The sequence below is a fragment of the Porites lutea genome, chromosome 8, assembly GCF_958299795.1.
Source record: "Porites lutea chromosome 8, jaPorLute2.1, whole genome shotgun sequence".
In the NCBI taxonomy this organism is placed as follows: Eukaryota; Metazoa; Cnidaria; class Anthozoa; order Scleractinia; family Poritidae; genus Porites; species Porites lutea.
The window spans coordinates 14,149,656-14,164,552 of record NC_133208.1 but is presented as its reverse complement, the minus strand read 5'-3'; the positions used below and the strand labels follow the sequence as shown (position 1 = coordinate 14,164,552).

Sequence of the window (14,897 nt, the reverse complement as noted above, 5' to 3'; positions counted from 1 at the left end):
TTTGTTTTCAAACAGCAAAAACAGTGCACGGACGTGTTGTAACTAATGAAGAACATTCAAATGAGTTCTGATTGGCTCAGAGTTGCATTGTTGCTAAGTGAAATTTCACGCTTTACTACATTTTATTGGCTTGCTCGGCGAAGTATGCAAAACAAACAAGTTAGCGTCACGAATGTTTGTTCTCGACAATCATGTCTTTGGAGTGCAAGCGATCCATTTTTTCGATAAAAGATAAACAGTCTATAATTGTGTGATTAGAGAAAGGAGAAAAAGGAACCAATTTGTCAGCTGTCTATGGTGTTAGTAAGCAGCAGATCTCTGATATCCGCAAGAACAAGGAAATCAGCATGAAGTTTGCTGACATCTTAGAGACCAGCGAAAGAGTGAAGCGAAAATTGCTGAAAGTTGCACATGATGAACAGCTCAATAAAGCCCTGCATGTCTGGTTTATTCAGCAACGAACATCTGGCACTCCAATTTCTGGCCTCCCAAACGATTTGTAATAGTGTTGTTTCACAATTAAATGTTGTTTTCTTAATTCAATCAGTTTTGTTCTTTATTAATATTCATATATTCGATTATCCGGCCCCTCGATTATCCAGACTATTTTGTCTGGTCCCAACGAGTCCGGATAATCGAGGTTCGACTGTACACACATCCACATCACGAGAAGTGAAAAAAGTGTTTAGAAAGTGCCATTTACGTCACACATGAATCAGTGGTGTCAGTGAAGACATCTACATTATTTTGAAAGCTGGAAAAAGGCAAACAAATATCTCCCAATTTATTCTTTCAATACAATCCTAACATGCCGGGATTTGCAAGAAGTGGGTGGTGAAATTACCAGGAAAAAATGTGTTCACTACAGGTTCCAAGAATTTGAAATCATCAGCCATTGCTGAAAATGTACAAAGCAAACTTATTGAATGTTCATTATTGACAGCCAAGAAAAAAATAAGCGTTGACAATAATAGCCTAGAGATTCAGGCTTAAAGCTGTGATTTTATTTTGAACCCTGATCAACAGTCGCAAGTCTCCCAGATGCACACGACTGAGCTGCAATGTTGCCAATATCTTGCATTGGCTGCTGTGGCAAACTCGAAGCATAGCCTGCTGCAACTCAACCGACAAAACAGCAGCAGGCTGTGCTGGAGCAGAAACCTGCCTGATCCGTGTTCGATGACACTATTTGCGAACTGACAACTTTGCATACATTATTCAGGTTTATATAACGCTTAATTCCTCACCCCACGGGATAATCAATATTACATGAGTGTGAATAAATAAGCTTTATGAAGTCGCTTTATGTATGCTACTAATTGCATTATGATGGATTTTTCATTTTGTTTGTTGTACCGTCAAGTTTACTGTGCGATTACCCTTTGTAAAATAACTGTTGATATCAATAGCGGTTAAAAATGACGTTCACGTATAATGTTGCTTACCTGCACGCATGTCAAACATCGAGTGTGCCATTGCACTATTCCATCAGCCATTTTCCGTGTGTATGGCTCCAAACGACTCTATTGAACGTCAGTGATTATTATCACATTTCAAAGGGCTTCTACCAGCCATTAAAAAGACCTTCTGGCTCCAAAACAACAAATAATTAGTGGCATTCAGCAAAAGTTTATAGTCGCCATGCGGGTAGTGAATCATGTAAGCCCTCGCAAAATGTGACGAACGATGTTTAAGTCATGTTCAAATGCGCAAATTGTCCAGACGATAAGCCTGCTTTCTCTCACATCGTTCTCAGGACTCTCGCCTGCTCAAAAGTAGGAGGGAACCCTGGTAACGAGGATGCGCGCCATTCTACGCGCAGTAAAAAGAAAAACAAGAAAATGAAAAGGAAATGTGTTTGATGTTTTTTTTTCGATGCGGTGTCGACATTACACCACAGCATTTCGATGTGTGGCGGTTATCAATGGATTTTTTCCAAAGAGGATTGAGCCCATGATTTCATGACAACCTTTATTTTTTTAATTTTCGTTTTCTTGTTTTTGCTCAAAATAGGCCGCAAAATAATGATGACGATGTTTTAGAGTGGTGAAAAGGCCAGGAAAAAAATCACTGTTTATAATCTTGGGATATTTTATCTAAGGGTTTAGGCTGAGCCAAGCCACCGTTTCGTTGAAAAGCAAAGTAATGGCAACTTCTTTAACAAATTCGCCTGCAAAGTTTCTGAGGAAGAAAAATGTGAATGGAGTAATGATGCCATCCCAGCTGGAAACAAAAAGCTAAAAAGTGCCAAAAATACAGAATGACCATTTTAAATAGTAACAAAAACAGAAAACACAATTTCCTGGATCTAGCCTGAATTTCATCCGATTACTTCGAGTCGTTATTACTCCCTCAGTAACGTCTGAATCGACCGGCCGTTAAAGCCGTCCAGTGACGTCACTACTCCTTGACCTTTGCTTTAATTCATGCAAAAAGTAAAACACGATTTTCAAGTGGCAAACCGAGAAATATCGTTCCGAAATGTCTGCATGATACAGAATTGCTTGATTTTTTCGATCGCAATTCATGTTTAACGTTCAAACTATCAACTGCATGCAGTACAACTCTGAACCGGTTGTACTGAATTCTATAATCAAAGTCGGTCGCAATGAAATAAACACACACACACGAAACACTTACGGTTCAAAAACACAATGAAATACTTTAATTGAAAAAAAGCTGTTTGGTCCTTGACGAAGAAAAAAAAACAAAGAGAAGCTAACAGAATCATTACACTTGACGGTGAAAATAGCAGAAGGTCGAATTATAACATTGATCAGGGGCGGATCCAGGATTTTTCTTAGGAGGGGGTGCACCACTAACTGACCGATGACGTAAAAAATTTTAAAAGCGAATACGAAGAAGAGGGCTTTTGATTAGGAAATAACATAATGTGAACTGCTGAGAAAACATATCAAACGATAGAGCAGATTTTGTATGTCTGTCAAGCGACTGCACAGTGTTAATTAGAAAGCGGCCGCAGGTCATCCCAGGGGGGGTGCGCACCCCCTGCACCCTCCCCCTGGATCCGCCCCTGTTGATCTCAGAAAACTTCGCGTAAACAAAATCACCGGCCGCCGAAACCACAAAGCGGCTCTAAATGAAAAACCTACCGACTCTCCGCAATGATTCTTCATTCGCAGTTTAATCTAGCATTTCAGTTTCAAAGACAAGGGCAATTTTGCTGTTTGAGATAAAGATTAAGCCTATCAAAATGTTTGAACTACACGAAAGCATTCAAGGGATGCGATCCGCTGAATATCGAGCGACAATCCCGCTAAAATTTTTCATAGTTATACATAATTATGCGAATGTTTAGACAATCAACCAATCAAAATCACTACCCGGTTTTCGGGTAGTGAGTGACGTCACTGGACGGCATTAACGGCCCGTCGATTCAGACGTTGTTGAGAGGAGAAAACGACTCGAAGCAATCGGATGAATTTCAGGCTATCCTGGATCCAAATTAAGAAAAATTTATTTTACTGAAATTTTTTTTAACTGTGATACGAAATTTCACACACAAAAAAAGACGTGGCCACGCGGTCCCCTCGGTCAACCCCTAAGGCTCTAAATCTTTATTAAAACTTGATATGGGATCGAAGAAAGTAGACTGTTTGTCTTCCATTAAAACTACAATTAGACTTTCGATTAGACTACTTCTTCTCTTTTCTAAGCTAAAGAGTCAAAATTAATAGTCAACTCAGCGCAACGCGCCTAGAGCTCGCGAGCTACTGTTGACTCATAGAAAATGTGAACCTGTCATCTAAGTAGTAAATAGACAATGATAAATTGTCGTTTTATTTTGTTAAATGGACTGACATTCAAAACAATACTTCTTAGTGCGAGTGCTCTTCTGTCGTTATCCAGCTGCGGAATGCAAAAACACAGGGGTTTTCTAACCTTCCATACGAATTCATGCCCGGGGAGTAATCCCTATAACACGGAGGTGCTCCTCCCGAAAGGCGTACCAGTGATTTCAGGAGTTGAAAGGTATATTAAATCCGTTCAAGCATAAACGTCAATTACTGCAAGAAACTTTAAGGGATAATAAATCATATACTGAAGGTCAAAAACAAAGATCTCTTCAGCAGCCAGTACTACTCCCTACGCCACCCGGCCTATGTGTTTCGGGTCACGTGGTACGAGCGAGTTTTTTCGTCTCCGATACATCATTGAGAAGGCCTGGTAAAGCGACGTACAGGGATGAGGCAACTGCTGTTGTCTGAATAGAGCTTCTATTTTTGATTGGTGACAAAATATGACTAGCTTTCATCTAGAACAAACAATAAATAAACGAATACATCTTAGGAAAACAGAAAAAGGGAAAAAAAAAGTGCCGCGCGCGCCGCTCGTTGTCTCCGATTTGAGATCTTCAGAAAGAGGTTTTTATCATTACACTTCAATCCGCTTTCACCCGTTATCTATATGCTAGTTCATGACGTATTCCGTAACTACCTTGCAAGAATGAGGGCATCTGACAACAATTTCTTGTTTTATCTGAGAAATATAAACCAATTAGAAAATAAGACACCGAGCAATATTAAAAGATGGAAACCTTTCTTTTCCTCGCTCAGTCTTGTCTCCTAACTCCAAAAATATAAATTAGTAATATCTGCACTTACCATGAATATTTATATTACTTTCACCAAAAAGAAAGCAAAAAAATGTAAAAATTAATTATAGATTATACTGAGTACTGTAATATACGGAATTAGCACTACTGTAATCTAGTTTAATATTTGTAAGTATTGCCATGCAAGTGTGTAAATTCGATATTATTTTTTCTTTTTATTCATTTATTTATTCTGTTTATTTCGGGTAATTTTTTTCTTTTTTGTGTGTGTGTTTTACTTGCAATAGTAATAAAAAAAAATTCATGACGTATTTCGTAACTACCTTGCAAGAATGCGGGCACTTTTTTGACGGTAGCAGGAGTCTTCTGACAGTGGAAAAACGCTCCCAGCTCACTGTTATATTTGTCGAATGAAGCGACAAAAATTGTTGTTCCATCTCTTACGAAAAATGGGGTACGACGGACAATTTATTCATTTGGTGACTTAAAACTTGGCTCACAATTATTTCATCCCTTGTTTCAGTTCTTATCTGTTAGTCACTTCTAGTGATACGTCCGCAGTCACAGGTACCCCAAGCTCACGGGTGAGAATCGTTGTTTCATAAAAGAAATATTATAAGCTGTCAACGGCAGAACTAAAACTCGCTGGAATCTCCCTGAAACGGCCAAAAAGGCTAAGAAAACACCATATTTTTAGATAAGGAGACAAGGTAAGGAATTCTGACGTATTTTTGACCCTTAAATAACGATCGCTTAAATCTCCGTACAAACCCTCATAATATTTCTGTTATGCAACAAGGATTCTCCCTCGTGAGCTTGGGGTACCTGTGGTGTGATGTGCAAAGTCTCGTGCGTGTATCAGGATTTGAGTACGGGCCATGATTAGCCTAAAAAACAGCCATTGTGGATTTGCTACTCAGGATGAAAGTAAATTCAAAACGCACTTCCAGTAATTTGTTGTGTTTGTTGGGGTCAAGAACAAGGATCTCGGCGCTGCTTCGCATTTTAAGGTATACTGCTAAATTACGTCATTTCTCGCGCGTCTTGCGCGTCTCCAGTACTGGTAAGTCTGTGCTCAGACCCACGTAGCCTTTGGGAAGCCTGTGGAGGAGGCAGAAGAAAATGCATTGTAGCTAATTGTAATGACAGTTTTACATTTTTTGTGTGTTTCTGTTTTGGGTTGTTGATCCTCTTTGTCGATTTTGTGATTTTGTTATATTTAATTCTGATCCGTCACAGTTACTGCTTTGGGCTTTTTGTGTCTTTCCCTTTTGGGTGATGTATTAATTCCGTTTCGGGAATGGTGTTCCTGTTTTCTGGTTGTGAATTTGTCTTGTTTTTGCTATTAGATTACCGTTTTGGCTCGTGTGTTTCGGTTTTGGGTTTGAGGTTTTCTGTTTCTTTGTTTTGTTTCTATCGGCCACAGTATAAATTAAATCGTTATTGAGTGGCATCTAAATCAAACCACTGAAGACAACTTTTCACTAGACAGAGAATTTGCCGAAATCGTTTACCAGGTAAGAAAGATGCTCATTCAATTTGGAATTTTCCAAACCTGAGAAGCTATTTTCTTACAATGTTTCTCTGGTCATGTTCCGCTGTACATAGTTTCCTATCTTCTCCGGCTTTTTATCTCTGGAAATAACTTTTAATTCAGCCTAGGTTGCGACAGCGAATCAAAGTTTGTTTGTTCGGTAATTTGTATGGTGTCCCGGACTCGACGTTTAGCCCTGACAGGCGTTTTAAATTAAACTTTTAAAGTTTGTTTAAATCATCTTTCCTTGATACTTCTTAGACTGTTTATAAGTGATGATTTCATTGAATATCTTCAAACATTTTGTTTACTGATACATTAAATTGTCCCTCTTTCAGGAAGAGAAAAACTAGACATATCCAATCAACAGAACGAAAATTGATCCAATTGCAAGGTTCCTGACCTTACTGCTGTTTTTCTTTGGTCTCCTTTCATCAAGAATTGGTAAGTTTTTGAAAATAAGAATTTATCTGATTGATTGATATCGCATTTCTCCTTCCAGTGAGGGGCGTTCCCACCACAACTATGTAGATTCTGGCCATGGCCGGGTGCGTATATAATTTTGGCGGCAGGACAGCCAACCTCTGTTGATTATCTGAAGACACATTAACTAATTTGAATTGTACCTCATTTCAGGGAGAGCTGAATTATTTCAAGCGGATCATTGTGTCCAAGGTTCGAGACGTACGAGCTGTTTCCCTTCATTATCTGTGACTGGTACGTTTTGAATAAACATGCCTTTAGCCGCGTGCAGTATCAATGCATGGTTAGGTCCCTCCAGCATAGAGGCAACCGAGGCAGTTGCCGTGGATATAATTTTGAAGTTTCTTGTTTATATATCTTGCCAAAAATATTTCGCTAAGAAGATATATTCTGAAGAAAACAAATTTAGATTTCTTTTTTATATTTCCTCGGAAAGGATATTCGTCCGGCTGGGGACTATATGTGTGGTCTAAGTACCCATATTCATACAGAATTAAAGCACTTTATAGATAGATTATCCATGTCATATGTTCTTTACAACAAAAGTGGTATAGATAATTCGTAGCGAAATCTACGGATGATTTATTACTATCGTTTAAAAAGTTAAGTTTCTCTAACAAGATAATGCACATTTAAGATGCCTGTCAACTGAATGTGATTCTGAAACTCGTTTCAGATAGAACAGAGAGCAGGAGCCAGAATCTTAAACTGATCTTTGAGAGCTTTGTTGTGTCTGTTTTGTACAAATTGGGGTTAATTTTATTATATTTCATTTCAAAGCAGTTATTTTGTTTGTTTCGTAATGTCACTTTTTAAGACTACAGCCCTTCCTGTGTGTATTTGCAAACGACGGTTAGCTCGCTGAAGGTCATTATGTACCTTGATTCTAAACGGTATGAGCTTGCTTGCTCTCCCCCCCCCCCCCTCCCCCCTCCCCCCTCCCTCACTTCCCCCGAATCGTTTATATTTAATCTGAAATGTTTATCAATGTATATGCTTCAGGTTACTTGGAGAGCACAATTGTAGCAATTTAATATTTCTGAGAACATGTCTCCAATCATCAGACAATGTGTTGATAGCAAACTGCTAAGCATTATTTGTAGAAATTGAAAATAGGCTACCAGAAAATCGAATTCGATGATCACCTTCACCAGAGAGGTTTCTTTTCATTAATTCTATTTGGGCCTATTTCTATACCAACGCCAACGCTCAAATTAAGAAGAAGTTTCATGCTTTTTGTTTGTACTCTTGGTTCAACGTACAGTGATTATATATGCACTTAAATCAGGCTCTGGATATAGTTTGATAGGCGGACACAAAGTATCTTGTAACCTGTATTTTATAAGATTGAACATTAAAGCCATGTCCATGCGATCAAGTCCGTTATTAGGTCTGTAAACGCATATGCGTGTTCACAGCTGCCCATATGCAAACAATATTTATCATTTATCCATTGACTGTTTAATTGACGATTTAATTCTAATCACGCGTGGACGAGCAAACCTGGACTAATTTCATTTTAAAATCCGAGTTCCAATCTCCTCTCCTTCCCCTACTAGCCCTTAGGAAGAACTGATACTTAAACTATTCATTTAGAAGCAAAAATTGTCTATTCAAGTTTTTGCTGAACAATTCATCTTTTGTTATCTTCAGATTGATTCTCCGAGGCCGAGAAAAAGGAAAAGAAAAGGGGGATTTTGCCAACAACCGATTGTAAGTTCCTGACTTTTTAAAAAATATTTTATCTAAAAGTTGCGTTGGAGCTGGTTCTGTTAAAACGGTTACCACATTCTCTTAAAGTGATCTTCTCTTTATTAAAGAAACTGACGATGACGAAATGATGAAACTGATCATGAAATATAATTAAAACCAGTTTTTCTCAAAATTTGCCGAAATGGAAAGTAATATAATAATCGAACATTTCGTATACACAAAAAAATTTTAATCAATTAATTTGCAACTTCAACACTAGTGACTGCCACTAATGGTTTGTCATGAAAACTTTGCACAGTAGTGTATATACTAGGATAAGAAACATAAGATATTTTTCTTGTTACGGTTACATTTAAAACATGAAACATATTTGTACAGCAATACATTATAGGCTAGAAGTAGGTCTACGCACTCTAGTTATTAGCGGAGCTCCACGCGCGAGCGAAGCCACATACTTAAGAAAATTTCGTAATCTATCCACCCCAGAAATTTTGGTAATAACCTGACGGTACGCCAGTCCGTCCGCACCACAAGAAAACCAATGTGTAATGTCAAACGTTCTACCTAGTATGGGAACCTGTAACCTGTGTTTCACCTGATAATAGACATACATAATATATAGATTTAGCCAGGGCTAAAAGCCAAGCTCCTGTTAATAAATTTATTATTTAAATCAAACAATAAACTTGTTATCCACAAACCAGCTAACTTTAGGGCAGATCCATATGACTTTTGAGATAAAAGCTAAGAGATTTTAGGAAAAAGTAATTTGCAAACAGTCCAAAAGTAAAGAAAATCTTACATCGAGTTGATAGTCTTTTTGTACACCCAAAAAATGGCAATCATGCCCCTTTGATCTCTGTAGATTAAGTTTGGAAAACGAATTCCTCCCAAACAAAATAACCCAGTCACCCACCTACACCACCTTTATTTTATAAGGTTAATTGGACAGCTCCGAAATATAATTTTAAAGGCCAAACAAGATATAAGACTCGATAGCCAATTTACACGCTCTCCTTTGTCTAAAAGGGAGACCAAAATTAAATCAAAATCAGGCCGGATTTTTTGTGTTCGACAAGTTTACTTTACAAAATCTTGCCGACAAATCTGATGGCGTGCACTAGCAGTGTAAACCAGCCTTTTATACTTTTTATACATCCCATATGAGGTAAACAGTACTATCAGGCGCTCTTTGTTTATCGTACAGACTTCGGACAGAATTGTTTTTTTCATTTTTCACAATTTTGCAAGACAAATTGCATTCATTCAGTATTCACGAAGATCGAAGGACGCGCTAACCCTTGCACAACAAACTATAGAAGTGAACCATTATAAAACGTTTTCATGAAGAAAATACCACGATGTCGGGACTATTCAGTGAGATCAATCTGCTCTGTGTATTCTGCAGGGTAGTAATGGGCTTTTAGCGAAAACGTTGAAAAAAGCCAATTTTTTTAATTTGACTTCAAAATTCACCTATACGGGCAGCCGGTTCTTACTTTTGACAAGCGCCAAATTTGCAGTGCGAGCTGTTGTTTGTTTGAATGAACGGTAAATAGAGTTACGCTTCAATATAAGAAAGAATTTATTATGTTTAATTTTTTTATGGTTTTATTATGTGTAATCATTAAACGCGTTTGATACGCGGGGCATTTTGAGTACTCCTGCATGCGATGTTCATGTACGACTTAAAACAAACGGCATTGTGATTTTAAAAAATTGCGAAAGAGACTACTAACAATCAAGACAAGAAATATAATTCGGTGAAACACTTACAGAGACAACAATTGTTATTCACGAAGACAAGTATTGAGAGTGAAGTGTTTCTGAAAATCCTGACGGTCATATAAAAAACCTTGCAGATATAAACCGGCCTTCAGGTGTTTGCTACTTTTTCAAGATGAACTCGAAGCAAGAATATCGCTCAAAGCTTTCCTTTTTTACAACCAACATTCTTCAGAACGTTTTCCCTCTATTTGCGGTCAGAAAATGTGTAAAGGCTTTTAAAGTTCCGTATATTAAACCTGGCATGGTACTAGGTCAGCTCATTGTCTCAAATCGTAAAAACTTTCCGCAAAAAACTACGCTGGACTTCATGAAATTACCAGGAGAAAAAAAACATCAAATGCAATAATTACTCAGGCTTACCAGTCGAAATGCAGCTCCTGAAGGCCATCAAGTTAGGCCAGAATCGCCTCAGACTTTTCAGGTAGAGGTTCATTTTTGAAAACGATGCCATCAGAAAACGGATCATGTTCCGATGACTTGGAAAAGTGGCGCATTTCTCAACCAAAAACCCAATAAACAAACCAGCCATGAATAACAAAAGAATCTTGATAGCAGCTGTCTTTCAATTTGTGCAAGAATAAGATGACACAAAACTATCAGCTTCAGCTATCACTAAACAAGTTTCCAGATAATGCGTAAATTTTCCGCTTGAACCCACCTGTCAAATTTTGAGCAATCAGAGCCATGGGACGAAAAGCGTGACCAATGAGTGACCATGGTGAGAAAAGCCAAAAGCAACTGCCCTCCCGCCTGTAAAAACTAGCTGAATTTTCGCGTCCGGAGTCAATAAAAATGTTAATAGAACGACTCATTAACACAACTTTTTCCCCGTGCATTTAAAAGCCTTGAACTTGAGCCTGCGATCATTTGAAAACTAGCAATTTGTCAGCGGATAACTTCAAAAACACGCATACAAAATGAGTCGACACCTGAGCCTGCGATACGGTAATGTTAGACTGGTCAGCGGATACCCTGTTTTGACATCTGTCAATTGGTCACAACATGAATGTGCAATATCAGGCTGCAGGTTCCCATACTAGCTAGAAGGTGTGAAATTTAACATTGGTTTCCCTGTGGTGCAGATGGACGGTTGGTCGGACGGTCGGGCGTACGATCACGTGACTACCAAATTTTCTCACATGGATAGAAAACCAAATTTTCTCAGCTACGGGGCTCTGCCCGCGCAGGTGAAGCTCCGCTTTTATGGTCAATTGAGAGCTCTCAAATAGTTAATGAAGCTAAACAACGACTGTCAATGCGGCGTGAATCTTTTTACTATATACTCTGCTGGGCTTAATAATGACTAACACTGCCGGAGCGTAGCGTCCATATGTGCACATACGCCCGTGCGTACAGCTAAAATCTGGAAAAAGGAATTTTTTTAAATTTCCTGAAAGCATTTTTATCATCTAATCGCATGACTTATTTACTTTTTCGTATTATATGGGTCTTTTTGTTTGAATAGTTCCTTTATCCTTTTCTTATTCCATAAACGGACGGCAGAAACGTTTTAGTGGGATGAAAATCGAAAAAAATGTACCCTTCCCTGCCCCCTACTGCATTTTTCTTCGTACTTGTTTACTCAAAATGTTCTGCGAGAAACGCAGGAAATGGCATTTCCGTGATCTTCAATTAAAAACATTCAGGGAAACATGCGCCCAGACGCCCTATTTTGGAGTGCGTTCTGCGCTCTAGCTTTTCTTCCTGTGCGCACACCTTCAAAATCTCTCGCTATGCCCCTTCATGCCCGAAAACGATTTTCTGAAGATGATCCAAAGGTCCCAAAGATAGTGTACAATTCATTGGTAATTCAACATTTCAAAGTCACTGATAGTGTGGCCTAAAAAAAGGGTTAAAATTGAGCATTTGGACTATTTTGTCTGAAACATTGAACCACAGGTCTCAAGATTTTAAACTCGTTTTATTCAACTACCTGTTGATACCGGGGCACCCAACGGTTCTTTTCTGTAAAACATGTGTTCGGAGAAGCAAATATTGCCTAGAATTTTCTTTTGCTTGAGGACGGCTAAAAATTTCTAAATGAACGTTCCATTTATGTTCAATTTTCGAAGCTTATCTAATAAATTCCCTACGATTTTCTGAAGTTTAATTTTTCATATTTTACTACCCAGGTTACACTATTTTTCTTAGAAAAAGGAAACCTAAAATTTTCGGATTCTAAAATATGATGGAGAGAGGAATCAGAAAAATTCTCACTTTCGTTAAACGTTAAATTGCACCTAAAATTTTCGGGAAAATAATACTGAAGTCCTCGTAATTTCGAACATCGGGAGAAATGGCCATTGTTCTCGGGACATTTACTTACAGTCGGTGACAGCTTTTAGGTCTGTCATATCGATAATTGTTATTCTAAAATGCTGAACAGGAGTCTTTTTCATCGGCTACCATGAACGCACGGCAGTACTCTTCATCGTGGAGTAGGCGGGTGAAACTAACAATAGCCCAATCTCTCTATTGTTTTCGCTTTTGTGAGGCCAGATCGCACCTTAATTAACGCATTTTAATTACTCGTTACAGATAACTGACTTAAAGATGAGTCGAAAATTTTAGTTTCGTTTCCTCGCATTAGAGTTTTGAAGGAGCTCTAACTGATTACTCTATGAGTAAGACGGCGGTAGAGAAAGAGTGGAGGCAAAAAGGAAGCCAGTTTGCCTTTAATAAATTACATGTGAACGAAGATAACGCACAACTAGAGTGATCAGAGCGAAGTTTAGAATTGGCCCTTTCGAATCGGAAGTTAGTCTCCAGAATACACCCGTCGGACGCGTAATAAAGAGATTGAGGTCAAAAAAAGAGGGACGTTTTAATATAGACAACGATAGCAAGAAATATTTATTGAAAAGTTGTGCCGCGCTCTATAAAGAGAATTGGAGTTATAACATAACATATAACATAACATATAACATATAACATTGGAATTATAACATAACCGAAACTGTATAACTATGTAGTTAAGCGTGAATCAGATATCTTGAAAACAATTTTGTCGGAGTAGCAAACGCAAGCCGCTAGTGCTCTGATGTCTTTAAGCTTCTTTAAATTTCGCGCGTGACTGGCTTCTCAATGTTGTCTGCTGTTCACAGCGACCTCGTATTGTTTTTTCACGACAACCATCGTTTCGACTAAGACTATGACTTCACTCCGACTGCGCACTAAATTTAAACTTTATATTTTCAGACTTAAAAATCTGCAACTTAATCGAGTCAAATTTTCGCGAAAAAGCTATCCACGTGTAGGTAAGGCCTTTGTCTTAAATAATCCGCTCTATAATCTGAAAATTTCTGATTATTTTTGAAGAAATGCGATGTTTAACTTGGACAAGGGTCGTTTTCCGTACTGAAAATACTGTAAAAAGCCTGATTTTCAATGTTAAAAGTCTGCACCCAATTCTCATTTATTTTACTTGAAATTTAGCTGGAATGATGGATTAATCCTTTCACTTTGAGAGTCCGCTTTATAACGTTAAAGAATTCATCTTTTCAAGTACCGAAATGACGATTTTAGTCACTCTGCTGCGCCGCCAAAATCGCCCGTTTTCTCTATTATTATGCCGCTTTCTTGGCACATTCATGCCGGATTAGCCCACCGCAATGGCTCGTTAATATGCGTAAATGTCTGACCATTTCTCCCGATGAAGACTTAAGTTCCCCTAGGATGACCGAACAGATTAAATTTTTGTAGCGCCGCTTAGAATGTATTTCTAGACATCTAAAAGTACTCTGGATAGCCTAAAAAGTGTTTTCAATAACGTTTTTTGGAGGAAACCGTCGTTGGGTGACGCTGTTGATAGACGGCAGTACTTTACTTGTGACTTGTATTTAGTGATGTTATCCTGGTAACTTCGAGATCTTTGCTGTTTAAAGAAAACAATGTAGCGTGTTATATACAGGGGAAGTGAAGGGGGGGGGGGGGGGGAAGAGCTACTCACTGTACATTTTTTTAAAGTGGCTCGATGGGGTTTTTCAGCGTTAATACCTCCCATGTTTGAGCATTAGCTACGTCACAATTGACAAAAACTGTATCAGATAAAGATGAAAATTTGTTATGATCAGCCGGGTTACATTGACATAACTACAGCAACTACAAAGACTACAGCCAGTGCAGCAACTCTACTAGAATAACTACACAACTGCTATCGTGCCTGTGACATCATCGACATGTATGTAAGGCCATGTATGTCTCAGGACATTATACGTAAGGCCTACATAAAGTACCTACCAACTTTTCGGCCAAAATAGTTCAAATCAGGACCTTTGCAATCTCTGAGAGCGTTTTGAAGATATTTTGGGATGAAGTATTTGTGGTTAGAAATTCAGCATTCAGTATTCAGTATTCGGCCCTTATCTTGAGAAAACGAAGCGATTTTGAAGTGCAATTCTGCCTCATCGTACTTTCTTTCACTTTTAAACGTGTTTCTAAAGATCATGGGGATGGCTTTAGCCGTTCGCAAGAAAAAGGGATGTGATAATACATTGAGGTGCTCTTGTTGGCGTTTTTTTTTAATATTTTGGTCTACTTTACCAAATAAACAAATAATTCTGAAACCGCTTGATAAATGTTTTTAAAATTTGAGATTATCGAGATTAACCGTCATTTTATATGACCTTTGAGTTTCAATATTTTTGATAACTTGTAAGGTAATAACATAAGGGCTACAATTGACTATTTTACTTAATCGAAATTTCGTCTTTACGAGAGCCTGTCATTATTCCGGGTATTGTTTCCGAGTTTCATATTTTGGTGCAAAACAATAACTAAGATTTCGGCGTATTTAAAATGCAT

The 14,897-nt window shown here is 38.1% G+C and overlaps 1 pseudogene; it reads left to right on the top strand.

The window, feature by feature from the left end:
* The window catches only part of LOC140945225 (uncharacterized), a 156,220-nt pseudogene that overhangs the window by 57,020 nt on the left and 84,303 nt on the right, over window positions 1-14,897 (top strand).